We start from the raw sequence: 15,146 nt of genomic DNA on the forward strand, positions 1-15,146 counted from the left end.
TAATGTCGCCTGTCGGAATTGGTAAATCAATACAGATTTTGTAACAAAAAGATAACTTTTACGAAACATTGTCTTTGATTCTTAATGACGCTATGGTGTTTAACTGTTCGCCGATTCCAAAACAACCAGCACCGTTTTATCTGGAATCAATTGGATGGATAATCACACAAAGTATGGCATAGTAATTTGTTTTTAAACATAAACAAAAACATGCCTAGTTTCTCTAACCTGTGCAATGTCACACAGAATAGCATTTCTTAAGGATTTGTTCTTAACACACAAATCAAACTTCAGTTAAACTATCAACGCAAACCTCCCTAGCGTGTGTAACTATGTAAATTGTGTTAATTGATAATTAGTGAACGATGGTACATACATGTAGCTCACAAATATTAGAATTTCGCACTACAGTGAAGGGTAATCTAGGAGTTGTTCGGATATTCCATCCGTCATTTTAGACCTAATTGATCTCGACACTCTAGTTGACCTGTCTAGTCAGTAGTCTGAGTAACAAACGCTATGACACACATTCACTGTTGATGATATATATAGTGTCAGGAGGGGTGATCTTAATATCCGATTAAAATAAATAATTTACAGACAAAAGTGATATCAATTAGAAGTTAAGTAGTCTAGATTGTGACCGGGTTATATATCGACCTCTCGACCCCGATAAAGATTTCACTACAGCGATTACTAGAAACTTTCTTCTGTCGCTGTGTGTAACGTTGTTTGCATACGGTTACATTGTAGCAACGGGTCAATATGCCATATCACGCCATAGGTTAGATATACACTTACACAAAGGTACAACCCTGAAACACTGTAAATCAGGGAATGTTCGCCCTTCACCGATCCACATTCGACTAGTATTTTTTTCCCTACAATATAAATCATTATGTTTGGTATGTTGTGTACTAATATTGGTGATCATTCGCTTTAATTATGAACGGTGAAAAAGGCGAAAATTAAACGGCGGTAAAAATTCCCCGGTGTACAGTATATGGATGTAGGGACTGAAATATCAATTACACAAGTTAACTGAAAACTTTGTTAATAAATAATCATAAAACTACGATAACACTGATTCTTTTTACGTTATCTATTTCAATTTGTTATTTGTATAGTTCAAAACATGTTTTTGAATCAGTGTACATTTAATTCATTGCCTTTGTGATTAAAACACTTTTCTTACCCTGTCTGTTTGTTTTCATCTCTCTACTAGAATACAAAATCAGGCAATAAAATATGGCATGAACAAATAGTGTGTTATGTGTGTGTACGACCGGCAGCACGAGATCTATATCAACAGGCAGCCTGGGTTCGCGGCCCTCCGCGATTTTACAACGTAACGTGCATATACGGTGCTTGTCATTGATTATTGTGGGAGTCTAATGTACACCACTGTCGACTTTCAGTTAAATATTGTTTGTTATTCCTAATTACATATAAGTCATCTATCTCAGCCACTGTGACGTCACTGCAAGCATCATCTGCTCTCTGTATCACACAATTCACATAAACAATGGATGGATACGAGACTTGGTATCCGGAATTCTCCTCACCATGTACATAGTCCTGTTTCCAGCGCTCAGCTGATGATGTGGAAAAGGCCAAGAGTTGTCAGTTTTTATCACAGGAATCAAGTATGGGTTTGCTGTAATGGAATATACACGTTCACGCCATGGTTAGGATGCCATTAGTCAGTTTTCATCAGTTAGCAAAACAGGCACTTCGTTCCCAGTCGGGACTCCAGTAACCTTTGGGACCTTGATAAACGGATTGAGTGGTGTACTGATGGCGTAAAAAGGGCCTCTTAGTGTAGAAAAGTGAGCGTTTTAACCGCATCGAAGAACACTGGCTCTCTCAGGATAACTTAACTCGATCTCATCTCCCCGGTACTGACACTGGTTAATGTTATGACAAGTGAAAGGTACACTAACAACTTCACTGGACTATATTTCTGATAGCTACCCAAACGGACTACAGCTTTGCAATTGAGTGGCGTGGTGCGACATATATAAAGACGATTTAATCAATTACTGAACCAGCTATTACCGAAATACTCATACGAACACATGGACACCTTTCTTTGGAAACACTTTTGTTATTAACAACATGTTGATAATGTAGTGAACAATACTTGAAGAATTGTCGACACGTAGCTGTCACGTTAATGTTTGGCTATATGTTGAGAATCACTTTGACGGTCAGCTCTTCGCTGTGCGTCGTTGGTTAACAGGTAGTGTATAGGGTACTGCATCTTGGTGGTGTGATTACACCTACCCTGTCCGTCTGACACCTTGTCGTACAGCCGGATGCTATATCCTCGTGTCAGAGGCTGACAGTTGATGTACAGTGTGTTATAGTGAGTGGTTGGGCGGGAGCGGTTTGTCTGATAGACGTGGCGCTACTGATGCTGCAAACGACTCCCACAGACGTAAGTATAACGTGCCTTGCTTTCTACATATACATTTGTCAGGTTTTTGTTAGGTTACGAATATAAGTATAAACATTGTAGGTTCTTTGTAACAACGGGTTCGTGATTAAGTCAAAATCTCGCTTAAATGAAGGCTTTTATCCGTCAAAAATTCAATGTTCTACGAAGATAGGAACAACCGTCAAACAAAATTATTGTTAAACTAAAGGTTATATTGTCTTACATAAGCAATGCCTCAATCTTATCAGTGTTATGTCATTGCAATGTGTAAATTTGATTTCTGGTTCTACTCGCCGAAATGTTCTCTTAATTTTGTTTTGTTATCAGTTTGACTTCAAGTTACGAATTACCTGTCACTTTTCATTACGAATGTAGGAATACCCGTAACCGGAATCGTTGTTGAGCTAACGGTTTTATTGTCCTACATAAAATATACCCCAATCTTATCAGTAATATGTGTCATCGTAATGACAATTTTTATTTTGTTTCAACTCGCCGAATTGTTATCATTTTTGTTTTTGTTTGGCAAATAGCTTTACTTACGTATTCACGCATTTCCTGTCCGTTTTGATTGCAATTAGAAAAATAATTACAGGGAAGAAAGACTGAACATTATAACCTGACGAATGCTAGGCTATCTTGCCATGTATGCTTCCACGTCGAAAATGACAGTAGTATCAATTTGTACACTCATAATCGTTTATTGCCTTGTATATATTTTGTCAGGGTTCATATTTAGACCTTTTTCGTGTCTAATGTATCACAATGAATGTCGAGCTGCCCGTGTTTTACAGTAATTCTGAGGTATACCCACACTGTTGTTATTTCTGTTGCTACTACATACATACGACATGCGTGATATTATAATGCGAACATTGATCATATGATCATCTCTGGAAGCCATGGTGTCGTGTGTTTAAAGGGTTTCTGATAAAACATGATGTAGACAAAGAGATACGCTGACTTTCTGTCCATTAGGAATATACTACCGATGTATATCTGCACGGGTTCATTGAGGACATGACCGAGTGAACGGTATTCATATGTAGCATGCACCTATATAGCTCGATTGGTGGTTGTGTAATATTCCAAGGAAATATACCAGCTATCAAAACTGTACTGTTCTGTGGTGAAGTGTGACATTCCCACGTTTGATGAGACAAGTCTCGTCTGTGTCCAATCCATGTGTGACATGCTTACTGCAACCATAACAGGTGTTATTCGAATTAATTCACGTGTTCGTAAATTTAAAGATAAAACGTGCAATAATGTTATCATAACACGAGACGACAAATAGCGTGTAACATCAGTCAAACGCGCACTTTTTTATACACATTCAATACTAGCATTTAACATGTTAAACAGACATTCAATACTAGCATTTAACATGTTAAATACACATTCAATACTAGCATTTAACATGTTAAATACACATTCAATACTAGCATTTAACATGTTAAACACACATTTAATAATAACATTTAACATGTAAAACACACATCTAATAATAACATTTAATATGTAAAACACACATTCAATGATAACATTTAACATGTTTATACATTTAAGCATTTATTCCGTTATGCACGCACATATTATCATTTAACCAGTTACATATAATTTGTTAATCGAGTTTTTCATGTGAGGACGTGAGTTGAATTTGACAACAGAAAACGGTTATGGTTTTGTTGACATTTCGGCATTCCCTTCTTGTACTTTACAGTTGGTAAAGTTGGTATTTTCTTAATGTGATAAAGAACACTTCATGATTATTTCTAAAAAGCCTGATCAACAAGAGGGCAAGATTTAATCACAATAAAGGAGCATTGCCATTTGACGCCAAACTATTCCGGTTTTTTTCTTATTGTGGTGTGGAAATACAGCATTCTTTTTTGCAATGGTTTTGTTGGTGTTAGTCTTTTTTTGAGTGTCAATTAGAATATTACAGTTATTTTTAGCTGGTGGATTGTATATCTTACCTCGTGCTAAGTTGTCGTGGTAAGTATCATGGTTGGTACCAGGATACATATATATTTTGAACATTTTACAAGACACAAGCAAAACTTGAACAACTTGTACAAAATTCCGTCATTTATATAACATACTGACTACTTCACTAAATCATTCATTCCTGTACTTCCTTTTAATGTTCATCTGATGGAACTTACCCTTATACGTGACTGAGTCAGCTTCAGGTAATGGAAAATAGAAACGCCTGCTTGATCGAGATAGACGATGAATTTGTGTCTCTTGTGCGATCAGAGTAGTAGTGTTTCTACGTGTGGAACATTAAAGAAATCCGAACTGACATTTGGTTTCCTTTGCCTGCAACTGAATGGGAGTTTTACTACGTATTTGATTTCCTATGTCTGTCTCACAGCAACTTCCCCTTTTTGATGATGTGATTTGTCTTAGTTTATTGTGCTGATTGGGTTGTATATTTTGATGGACTGTTATTATTTCCGTGTGAAAATGTATGACTGCATTCTATAGATTGGATAACCTCGTGTAAGGGGATATCATGACCTTAAAGTTCTGATTAAACAATTAAATATAAAAAGTGTCTTTTATAATACAAAAGCCGAACTATCACAGATGGCAAGCAGAAGATATTCCCGCATGGATTAGTTACCGTTTCTAGTATATGCGGTTACATTATCTAAATACATGTATATGGTGGGCACATTACCTCAACATACGCGTACATTACCTAATCCTATGGGTACATTACCTTAACATACGGGTACATTTCCTAAACATACGAGTACATTATCTCAACATACGGGTACATTTCCTTAACATACGGCTACATTACCGAAACATAAGGTTACACAAATTATATGAACAGTTACGTTATATATATATACGGGTATTTATTTGCACAAATGGACTCATTATCTGAGTATACGGCTACATTATCAATATACACAGTTACGTTGCATGCCTGCTCCTACGGCCAAATAAGAAACTCCTTCTGTTTATAAAAATCACGCTTCGTACTGTGGCATAAAGACCACTATTGAATTTCGTACAATGTCGATACCATACTACGATGTCAAGAGTGAAATGGCAATTGTCTGTAGGCGGTTCGAGGTTCCCTATATTTCCCCGTAACAGCCGTACTTCTGTCAGGGAGACACATATACAAGATATACAGATCGTGATCTGTTTGTCGTGACACGTCGTGCTATAGCGCTACTAGTGTACGGTGTTTCGTGATGCCAAACTATCAGCTTTTGTGTGCTGTTCAGCTGACATATCCCTCCGTTCTCTAACAGCACGGCCACAGCCACGGAAACGATACTTTTTATACATATATGGACCAAAAAAAGATAACAAAAGAGCACGTTAGACAGACACATGTCTTGACCTAAATAACATCATCATAGCAGAAAGGAAACAAAAGTGACATAACACTATTAACAAAGCATTGTGATTACAGCTCCTTATGAAAATACCGAGAGTCAATTTCATGCGATCGATGTCTTTGTATTGAATAAAACCACAGCGTCGTATATTTATCATATATTTGAATGGGAAATGAAAGGGATCGGCTAGAATTGTGTTACCATCCTGATAAGCTTTTAAATGAGTTCAACTAGTCGGTCAGAAGAGGGGCAAAGCCTGTTCCCACAGGATGGCTTATTCTATGCTGGAAAATCTTGCCACCAAAATTAAGATATTGCCATTCTCACACTTTTATCCTCAGTGTATGTGATTTTGACTTTTGTTGTGCTTTTCGAATGATATGCCCCAAAATAGTATAGAACCATCTTTTTTCTATCACCGATCGCTTTTCTTGTAAGAGACATCACCGGAAAAAGGGACCAAATGCGTTCCTTCAGTTGCAATTAAGTATGGTAAGGTAAACAGTGGAAAAGGCAAAAATGTCTGACAGATAACATACTTCTTTTTTTTCATTTTTAAGAAGATGATGTTCATGATTGACCATACGTTGTTTTTGAAATCTGCATTCCATTAATCCCTCTCTGGAGTGAACAGTGTGATGGCTATCATCCCCAATTAAACGTTCTAGGAATGGTAGTAATACGTTTGGATAATGGTTTGATAGAGAAATTAAAACAGTCAGAGATAAAAAGTTGTGCACAAGGATTCCTGTGAGTTTTGGAATCCAAAACAAACGAGGCAGGTCTGTATCCTTATCATTAATTGTTATTCGGAAGGATTGTAATACAGAATCGTGATTAATTTGTAGTTTGTGATTTGAAAAATTGAAAAAAATTATATGTAGGATCCCTTGGCTATCAAGCAAGCCTAGATCTTCTTTGCAAGCAGGCCTTGTTATCGTATTTGCAAACCCTCCATGAAACTCTTGGCCTGTTTCCCTGTGTTGTATTGATTCCAATAAACGGTTCGTGCTGTTGTCGTGAAGTATAGACTTTGTTTTTCATTGATTTGTCCTTGTGCATTGACAATTCCCAAAAGACAATATAGCATCAATTTATAATGGCCGTCACGATTTTTGATAGGTGCCTCGAGTTCATTGATAATCATATTTAGTATAGCATGTTATAGGGCTCTACTTGCCGATTTAGTAAGTACGCGCACTGCTAGCTTCAACTACTGTCCATTGATGTGAATGACTGAAAATACAGAACTTTATACACTAGAACGCATTCCTCCTGTTAGGAAACGGTGATCATGACTGCACTACAAAAAGAACCAGGCATGAATGCATAAAAAGTAGAACAACCACGAAATCATGATGAGAAATGAAACAATCACAAAATAATGATCAGAAATGAAACGATCACTAAATCATGACAGAGACGTATATATTCGTTCATCTATTCGCTTTTTGAGATGCTTCTTAATATATACTATCCACTTTACTTCCGGTTGCATTAGGAGGCATTTGAAGAGGACTTTATTAGTTGATATAGTTGATATACTTGTCGACACCAATGGAAAGCTTCAGTTAGCTTCTTGCGGCGCATTTTAATGTTCCTATATATACAGTCTATCTATGGAGAGATAGGAAGTCGCTTATGTCAACTTAAATTGACATCTTAGAGTATTTCCGCTTATCAGGAATTACAGAATTCCGTATGGAAACACACCAGAAGCTATGTCATAATCTTGCACAGAAAATTCAAACCCACAATATGATTGTGACTTTTTGTGATAAATAACGAGAAACAAGATATGCATTTTCACTCCAGATTTCGTAATAAATAGTCCTGTTATCGTCAACAGGTTAATGCCACCAGGGATGACGTCATCTGTTTGTGTACAGGACAGATGTTTTCCGTATCGGAGGTCGATAATGAATGATGCATGTGTTTTATTGCCAATGCGAGTCAGCATGTGAACCTAGACTACCAAAGCATGTTACTCTACATGTGTCTGGAGATGGCGGATAAAACGATACTGTTTCCATTTTAAACAAATATATCAATAATAAACGGTGGGTTAAACATGGCATTTCGTGTTTTCGCTTTGTCAACAACGAACACAGACCAACTAAACAAAATAATAACGAAAAGACGAATAAACTCAGAAGCAAAATACTGAAAATGTAAAAAGCGCCAAAAAATAAAGCAGCATTTGGGAGAAAATATGTCATTTGTTTTCTTCGTATTGGCGATTTTTTTTTCTGCAAATGGTGTCGTTATTCGCTTTTTTCGCGGTACATATATGTATCAAGGACAGCCTCGCAACGTATCTGTTTTGTTAATGTCCAGCTAACGTTTTAGTGGGAAAATTGATTTTTTTTTTTTTTTTATCAAACTGGCCAAAATAATATTACAGTCCAACATTACATTTTTTTCCTGGAAATGAATGCGACTGGATTACCGAAGCTGCATTCGGTAAGGAAGACACCTACCTGTTATCAACTCGGCCTTTTCATCAATAGGTTCTACTCATCAATACTTCCCCATTATTCACGAATTTCACAAAATTAGGATTATTGTAGAGCTATTTATCAAGAGTATATTAAATAACCATTCAATCTGATTATCAGTAATTGTATACTAATTCAATCTGTTATCCTCTATATATTAGTTTGAATACCCTTATACCATAAATAAAGAACAGAACCAGTATTTCATTTGAAGTCTGAAATTATCATACTTAGTTACATGATTATGGGTTGTTAACATAGGCTTCGTACACGTTGCACTGTGTTTGAGGAGATAATGATACAGTGTCGTTCCAGCTGCTATTCACTTCCGGACCAAGATTAGACCTTGGCTGACTTTGACAGGTCCCGATAGGTCGCGTTACACATTTTAGACAGCTGGGTCAACTACACAAGTGTCCTTCCTGATGGTAGTGGTAATAATTGGGTGTTCAACACAAGTTATCTGACATCTGTTTCACTCATAGGTATCTTAGTTATCAGGTGTCGTGGCAGGCATTATTGTGTTATGCGTCATCAATTATTGTGCCAGGCGTCATCAAGTATTGTGTCAGGCGTCATCTGGTTTTGTGCCAGGCGTCATCAGGTTTTGTGTCAGACGTCATCAGGTTAATTACATATTAGAAGTAAAGTGGATTTTTTTAATTTTTTTCATTATAATTGTTTCAAATATATATAGCATCTAGGATTCAGAACTTTGACCATTATGTTCTACAAACTTTACCAGGTGATACTAGTGATGGAGTAACTCTAGTGGTTGACAAATTCGATTCTTTGACATGTGCCAATCCTTTAATAATTATTATCTGAACACTAAGCCGGACGTATTTGTCAAACGAGGACGGGAAACCGATATAATTGTTCGGGAGAATGGCGATAATGAAAACGGGGGTGCATTCACAACGACGAAGTTCTCCTATACCAATTAGGGTTGCATAACCGACAATTACTCCTGCAGCAATCAGTGTGGCTGTGACTGAATCCTCGTTTCTGCAATGAACATTGATCGCAATAAAGGGAGACCATTACATGTCATCGATAGTATAGTTAACACAGATGGTTGCATTTGAAAACTGTTACAAAGAATATTTGAAAAAAACCCCATAAATGTATGTTATTTAAACACCGACTCGCTACTGTAACTCGTTTCCCTAATATGATACATTGTTTGAACACGGATAACCATTGTGATACTTGAGAGAGGGACTGATGTTCTGTATTTTGTTTTTCTGAATGCTGTTATAAGCTGTATTGATATTCGGATATACATACCGTTTTGTTCCTTACAGAAACAACACACAACATAAGCTGAACTTAATACAACCCATCACGGACCTGCTAACAAGTAATTAGTGCATTAATGTGATCGGTGGTCTTTAATCAACAAGGAGTTCCAAATAACACTGTATTATATTTCCAATAGACACCTTATTGCTAAACTGACAGCACATAACAACCCTGCAATCAATATCGCAGCTTTCCCAATAAATAGTGCTCTCCTATTGGTCAATTTTCGATGAAAAATAGCAAAAATGTTATATATGAGATATATGTTTTATACCAAGTAGAAGCGTTATTATTTCACTATCAATCTGAAAATGTTCAAACAATGATAAATAGTTTAAACCAATGTATAATATGTATACAAAATGTACATAGTTATAAATCTTGCAGGTTTTAGAATGATCATATTTCGTACATCGTCTTATATAAACACGTGACTTCGGTTCCATCAATAATGGGGCCAGGTTATTGTCACGTCTGTTAATTCACCTCTCCATATTGTATTCGAGGCTATCAGCCTTCTCGCTAACACATGCCAATCGGAATTGTTCCGGAATCGTCCCTAATAACACTTATCCAGTTTTTTCCCTAGTCTAATCAGGTTAGCTTTTAACAAAAATTTAACATTCGTATTAACATGCGTTTAAAGCAATCTTGCTACAGCCAAGTAACTCGTTTTGAGATTAAAAATCGACATTTGATATAAGAAATCATAGAAAATATCAGTTAATTTTGATATTTTATTGAAGAACCTCCCAACGAAAAGTACGTTTTGAGATGAAAGAAGACGACAATGCTTTAACCGCCGTGTCTGGTTCCGTTATATTACCTCGAATCCCTAGATATTTAATGGATTTGGGTCATTAATCGTAAGCCTGCGATGCTGTTGGCGAATAGCGAAGCTTTATAACTAGTGTCGCTTTGAAGTCAATAAAATATTGTCAATACAATTAGAAGATTTATCAAATTTATTATGATTTGCTGTTTATTGCGACAGTGTTTACGACTGTGTCCATCTTTGTTTACGAGGATACATATAGATTTACTATTACAGCGACAATGTCTGGTTCTTGTGTTGGCGGTTTGGCTGATTGTGCATATTTGGTTCATATTATATCCATATTTGTAATTGTGATTGAGCATGTTGAAGTCAAAAAAATGTTTTTCTGTAGATGAATGGCTGTTATATTCGGTAACAGCAACAACCGTTTTAGATCGTCAAAACATATTTGTCAACATTGGCGAATCAACGCAGTAACGGTGCACGTAGTTGTTAGTCGATGTCTGTCTTTGTCAACACTGGTCTAGATTTCTACAAGTTATGCTCAAGTCTTAACAACGGTATGAACATACAACTTAGTTATATCATTTTGCCTAAAAATATATGGGGAAATCATGTTTGAGAATATCGCTTATCAAAATCACTCTTTTGATCTTAAGGGCTAACGTCGAGTCCGAAATGTACGCAAAATGTACGCCATATGGAGCAATACAAATGTATACTTATTTGAATTTCTGTATCAAGAAAAACATTTCAAACATGCACTTCCTTTCTTTGTAAATTATTTATTGTATCCAAAAGTTAGATCCTGTAAGAGGCTCTAGCCTTGTTGACTGGATTTATTCCATATAATAGTTTAAGGATCACTGTCCCTATGCACTGTAGTTTTTCGTAAATACAGTAACCTCCACTTAATTGCGTTTTGGATATATCTGCAGCAAGGTTGGGTCTGGATACTTCCAATGACCAGAAAGCTCAGTCAGCTGGGGCGATAGTATAACAATCTGCAGTCCAGGGTTCGAATCCTACTCTAGGTATTTTGATACTTAGAACACTACTGTCGATTACAGCTCTATTATTATTTTTATTTATAAGCAATTCTTGCCAGGTATGCTTTTCTTTACAGAAATGATTTATACAAATTATAGTCTGGCCTGAAAAATCCATTTCAAATGTGTAAGTACAGTATTTAGCAGTGAAACATGGATACTTAATGCCTTAATTTGGTTCTGAAAAAAATACGATATATATTTCCAATAACATTATATAAATAAATGAAATGAATCTTTTTGCATTTGTAACTTCCAATGTTTTAAATCATAATGCCGTTGGTTAAAGGGTTGATTAAACCATTCAATGCTCTTAATTGTTATTAATAATAATTTATGAAACAATATATACCATTACGTAAAGCTAACTACTATATGTAAGATATTGTATACAACGTTTACACATAGAAATCGAAGTATAATAATGTAAATAATGGCCATATTAATTGCGCGTATTCGTCAATGATATATTCATTTATTTAATTAGGTTCCTAGTATTGATACAAGTCGATGTGTTCCTTCTCCCCAATTATTACCATTTATTACATACTTACTAATAAATACGGGTTTTTTGGTATATGCGATACGACACAATTGCTCTTACCCATATCAGCCCCCGCCGTATCACATCCCAAAACCCATATCACCCCGCAAAACCCGTATCACACCCCAAAATCCGTTTCAATATTTCAAACGAAAAATAGATTATAAGGTAGTAGCTTTTATTAGTAAGTATGTAATAAACAGAATAAAACATGCCTTTTTCTATATCACACCCAGTATCAACCCTCGACCAATAACAGCCCTAGGGCCTTCGGCCTTGGTGCTGATATTGCAGTCTGGAATTGCTACTGGGTGTGATACGGAAAAAGGCATGTATTATTCTCTATATATTCTCTTATGCAAAGTACTATGACTGCCATTGTTTACTAAGGCAAGCCACATGTTAGAATGGTGTTTTTTTTGTAAATTCCTTTATAGTTGTTTGCATTACCATGACCATGTACTTAGTGAAAGCTTTCTAACATACACGTTTTACTATAGAACACGTAGTACAAGGACTTGTGCCTTGATAACCGCTATCTCAAAACAACGTGTAATACGTGAAATTTTGATTCCAAAAGATACTTACAGAAAACATAAAAGACTTTCTATGTTGCGATTGCAATTAAGTGTAATTATGTGGACACATTAACATGACACTATATCTGGTCACATAATTCTGACAACGAGCCTACCCGGGGCATTTAGGGGGGAACCGCAGCAAAAAAAAACAGGGAGAGGAGGAAAATCAAAGATAGAAGTCTAAAGTGCAACAAATGAAGCGTCTGATCAGTTTTAATTTCTCCAACGTCCCATTCGCAGAAACACAAAAGAAAACCATATACTTTTCGGGGTCGTCAAAATTAGTTGACTCGTTAGTTGCGATACAATAGGTAGTTTATTTCCCAGAATGTGCACAGGTACAACATGTGTTACTGCTGCTTCTTTGTTGGATATACGATGCCATACCAGTTATACAGAATCAAAACAATAACAGTGGAATAGTAACAGACCCCCTGGTATTGAATATTCGCATACTATTCGGGTTGGTCTCGTCTATGTCCGTTTAAAGGCGACACTGAAGAAGACCTTTGATTCCGTAGAGGGTCACCACACTAGACGCATTTAATGATCATATAGTGGCATGGAGCAGGCCAATGCAGGGATGATCAAAGCTAACTGTTTTGGTGTTTCCCACTGCATCAACATACAATTCAATTATTGGTCACGTTGAAGAATAGCTCTATGCCAAACCATGCTGCATGTTCCCTTCCATACTTTTTTCGGTAAAATCTGTCTCCAGGGAAATCTTGTAGAATGCGAAGCAAACTGTAACAATATATAGCGGTTGAGCAGAACTACGATCCGGATTCATTCTAATTTTACTGACAGTTAAATTATGGATTTCCCCCTGTTTGCATTGTTATTCCACCTTGCCGGAAACAGTTTCGAGCATGGCATGTTTTCATTTACAGTTTCAATGTAATGCATATTTTTTTCTGATCAATTTCCTTCTCATAAAAAAATAAACAAATATCGATTGTATTTTCCTTTCAACATGAATAGGGTATTATGTTGAGTTAAACACATGCATGTATGTAACACAATTACAGTAACCAAACACAAACTGAAGAAATGTGTACATGTTGTATAATTCAGGGGTGATGAATTATTGCAATCAAACACGCTCTGGGGAAATGATTTATCATACTGGAATAGATAGCAGGTAATACGACGTCCCGAGATTTTACAGCTGATAAAGCACGTGTAGCAAAGTGGCGTACTTATCACATACCTTAGCTATAATATATACTAGCAGTAAAACACCCACCAGGGTTCCGCGTACCCAGTGTGATCTGTTACATAGTGTACGGTAGAGCAACTACAATGTACCGCCAAACGTGGCGTAAGCTTGGTTAATATCAACATCAAACGTGGAGTAAGCTTGGTTAATATCAACATCAAAGGTGGCGTAAGCTTGGTTAATATCAACATCAAACGAGTGTAAGCTTGGTTAATATCAACATCAAACGAGAAGTAAGCTTGGTTAATATCAACATCAAACGTGGCGTAAGCTTGGTTAATATCAACATCAAACGAGTGTAAGCTTGGTTAATATCAACATCAAACGAGTGTACGCTTGGTTAATATCAACATCAAACGTGGTGTAAGCTTGGTTAATATCCACATCAAACGTGGCGTAAGCTTGGTTAATATCAACATCAAACGAGTGTAAGCTTGGTTAATATCAACATCAAAGGTGGCGTAAGCTTGGTTAATATCAACATCAAACGTGGTGTAAGCTTGGTTATTATCAACATCAAACGTGGTGTAAGCTTGGTTAATATCAACATCAAACGTGGTGTAAGCTTGGTTAATATCAACATCAAACGTGGTGTAAGCTTGGTTAATATCAACATCAAACGTGGTGTAAGCTTGGTTAATATCAACATCAAACGTGGTGTAAGCTTGGTTAATATCAACATCAAACGTGGTGTAAGCTTGGTTAATATCAACATCAAACGTGGTGTAAGCTTGGTTAATATCAACATCAAACGTGGTGTAAGCTTGGTTAATATCAACATCAAACGTGGTGTAAGCTTGGTTAATATCAACATCAAACGTGGTGTAAGCTTGGTTAATATCAACATCAAACGTGGTGTAAGCTTGGTTAATATCAACATCAAACGTGGTGTAAGCTTGGTTAATATCAACATCAAACGTGGTGTAAGCTTGGTTAATATCAACATCAAACGTGGTGTAAGCTTGGTTAATATCAACATCAAACGTGGTGTAAGCTTGGTTAATATCAACATCAAACGTGGTGTAAGCTTGGTTAATATCAACATCAAACGTGGTGTAAGCTTGGTTAATATCAACATCAAACGTGGTGTAAGCTTGGTTAATATCAACATCAAACGTGGTGTAAGCTTGGTTAATATCAACATCAAACGTGGTGTAAGCTTGGTTAATATCAACATCAAACGTGGTGTAAGCTTGGTTAATATCAACATCAAACGTGGTGTAAGCTTGGTTAATATCAACATCAAACGTGGTGTAAGCTTGGTTAATATCAACATCAAACGGAGTGTAAGCTTGGTTAATATCAACATCAAACGTGGTGTAAGCTTGGTTAATATCAACATCAAACGTGGTGTAAGCTTG

General features: G+C 36.4%; 1 protein-coding gene across 1 annotated transcript in view; it reads left to right on the forward strand.

Moving 5' to 3' along the window:
* Positions 1 to 1,381: 1,381 nt before the first annotated feature.
* The window catches only part of LOC110453966 (protein unc-93 homolog A-like), a 52,081-nt gene continuing 38,316 nt past the window's right edge, over positions 1,382 to 15,146 (forward strand). The window contains exon 1 of the mRNA XM_021503260.1: positions 1,382 to 2,440. The gene's annotated coding sequence lies outside the window, so the exon portion shown is untranslated. The remainder of the gene's footprint in view (positions 2,441 to 15,146) is intronic.

Source organism: Mizuhopecten yessoensis, unplaced genomic scaffold (assembly GCF_002113885.1).
Source record: "Mizuhopecten yessoensis strain PY_sf001 unplaced genomic scaffold, ASM211388v2 scaffold83, whole genome shotgun sequence".
NCBI lineage: Eukaryota > Metazoa > Mollusca > Bivalvia > Pectinida > Pectinidae > Mizuhopecten > Mizuhopecten yessoensis.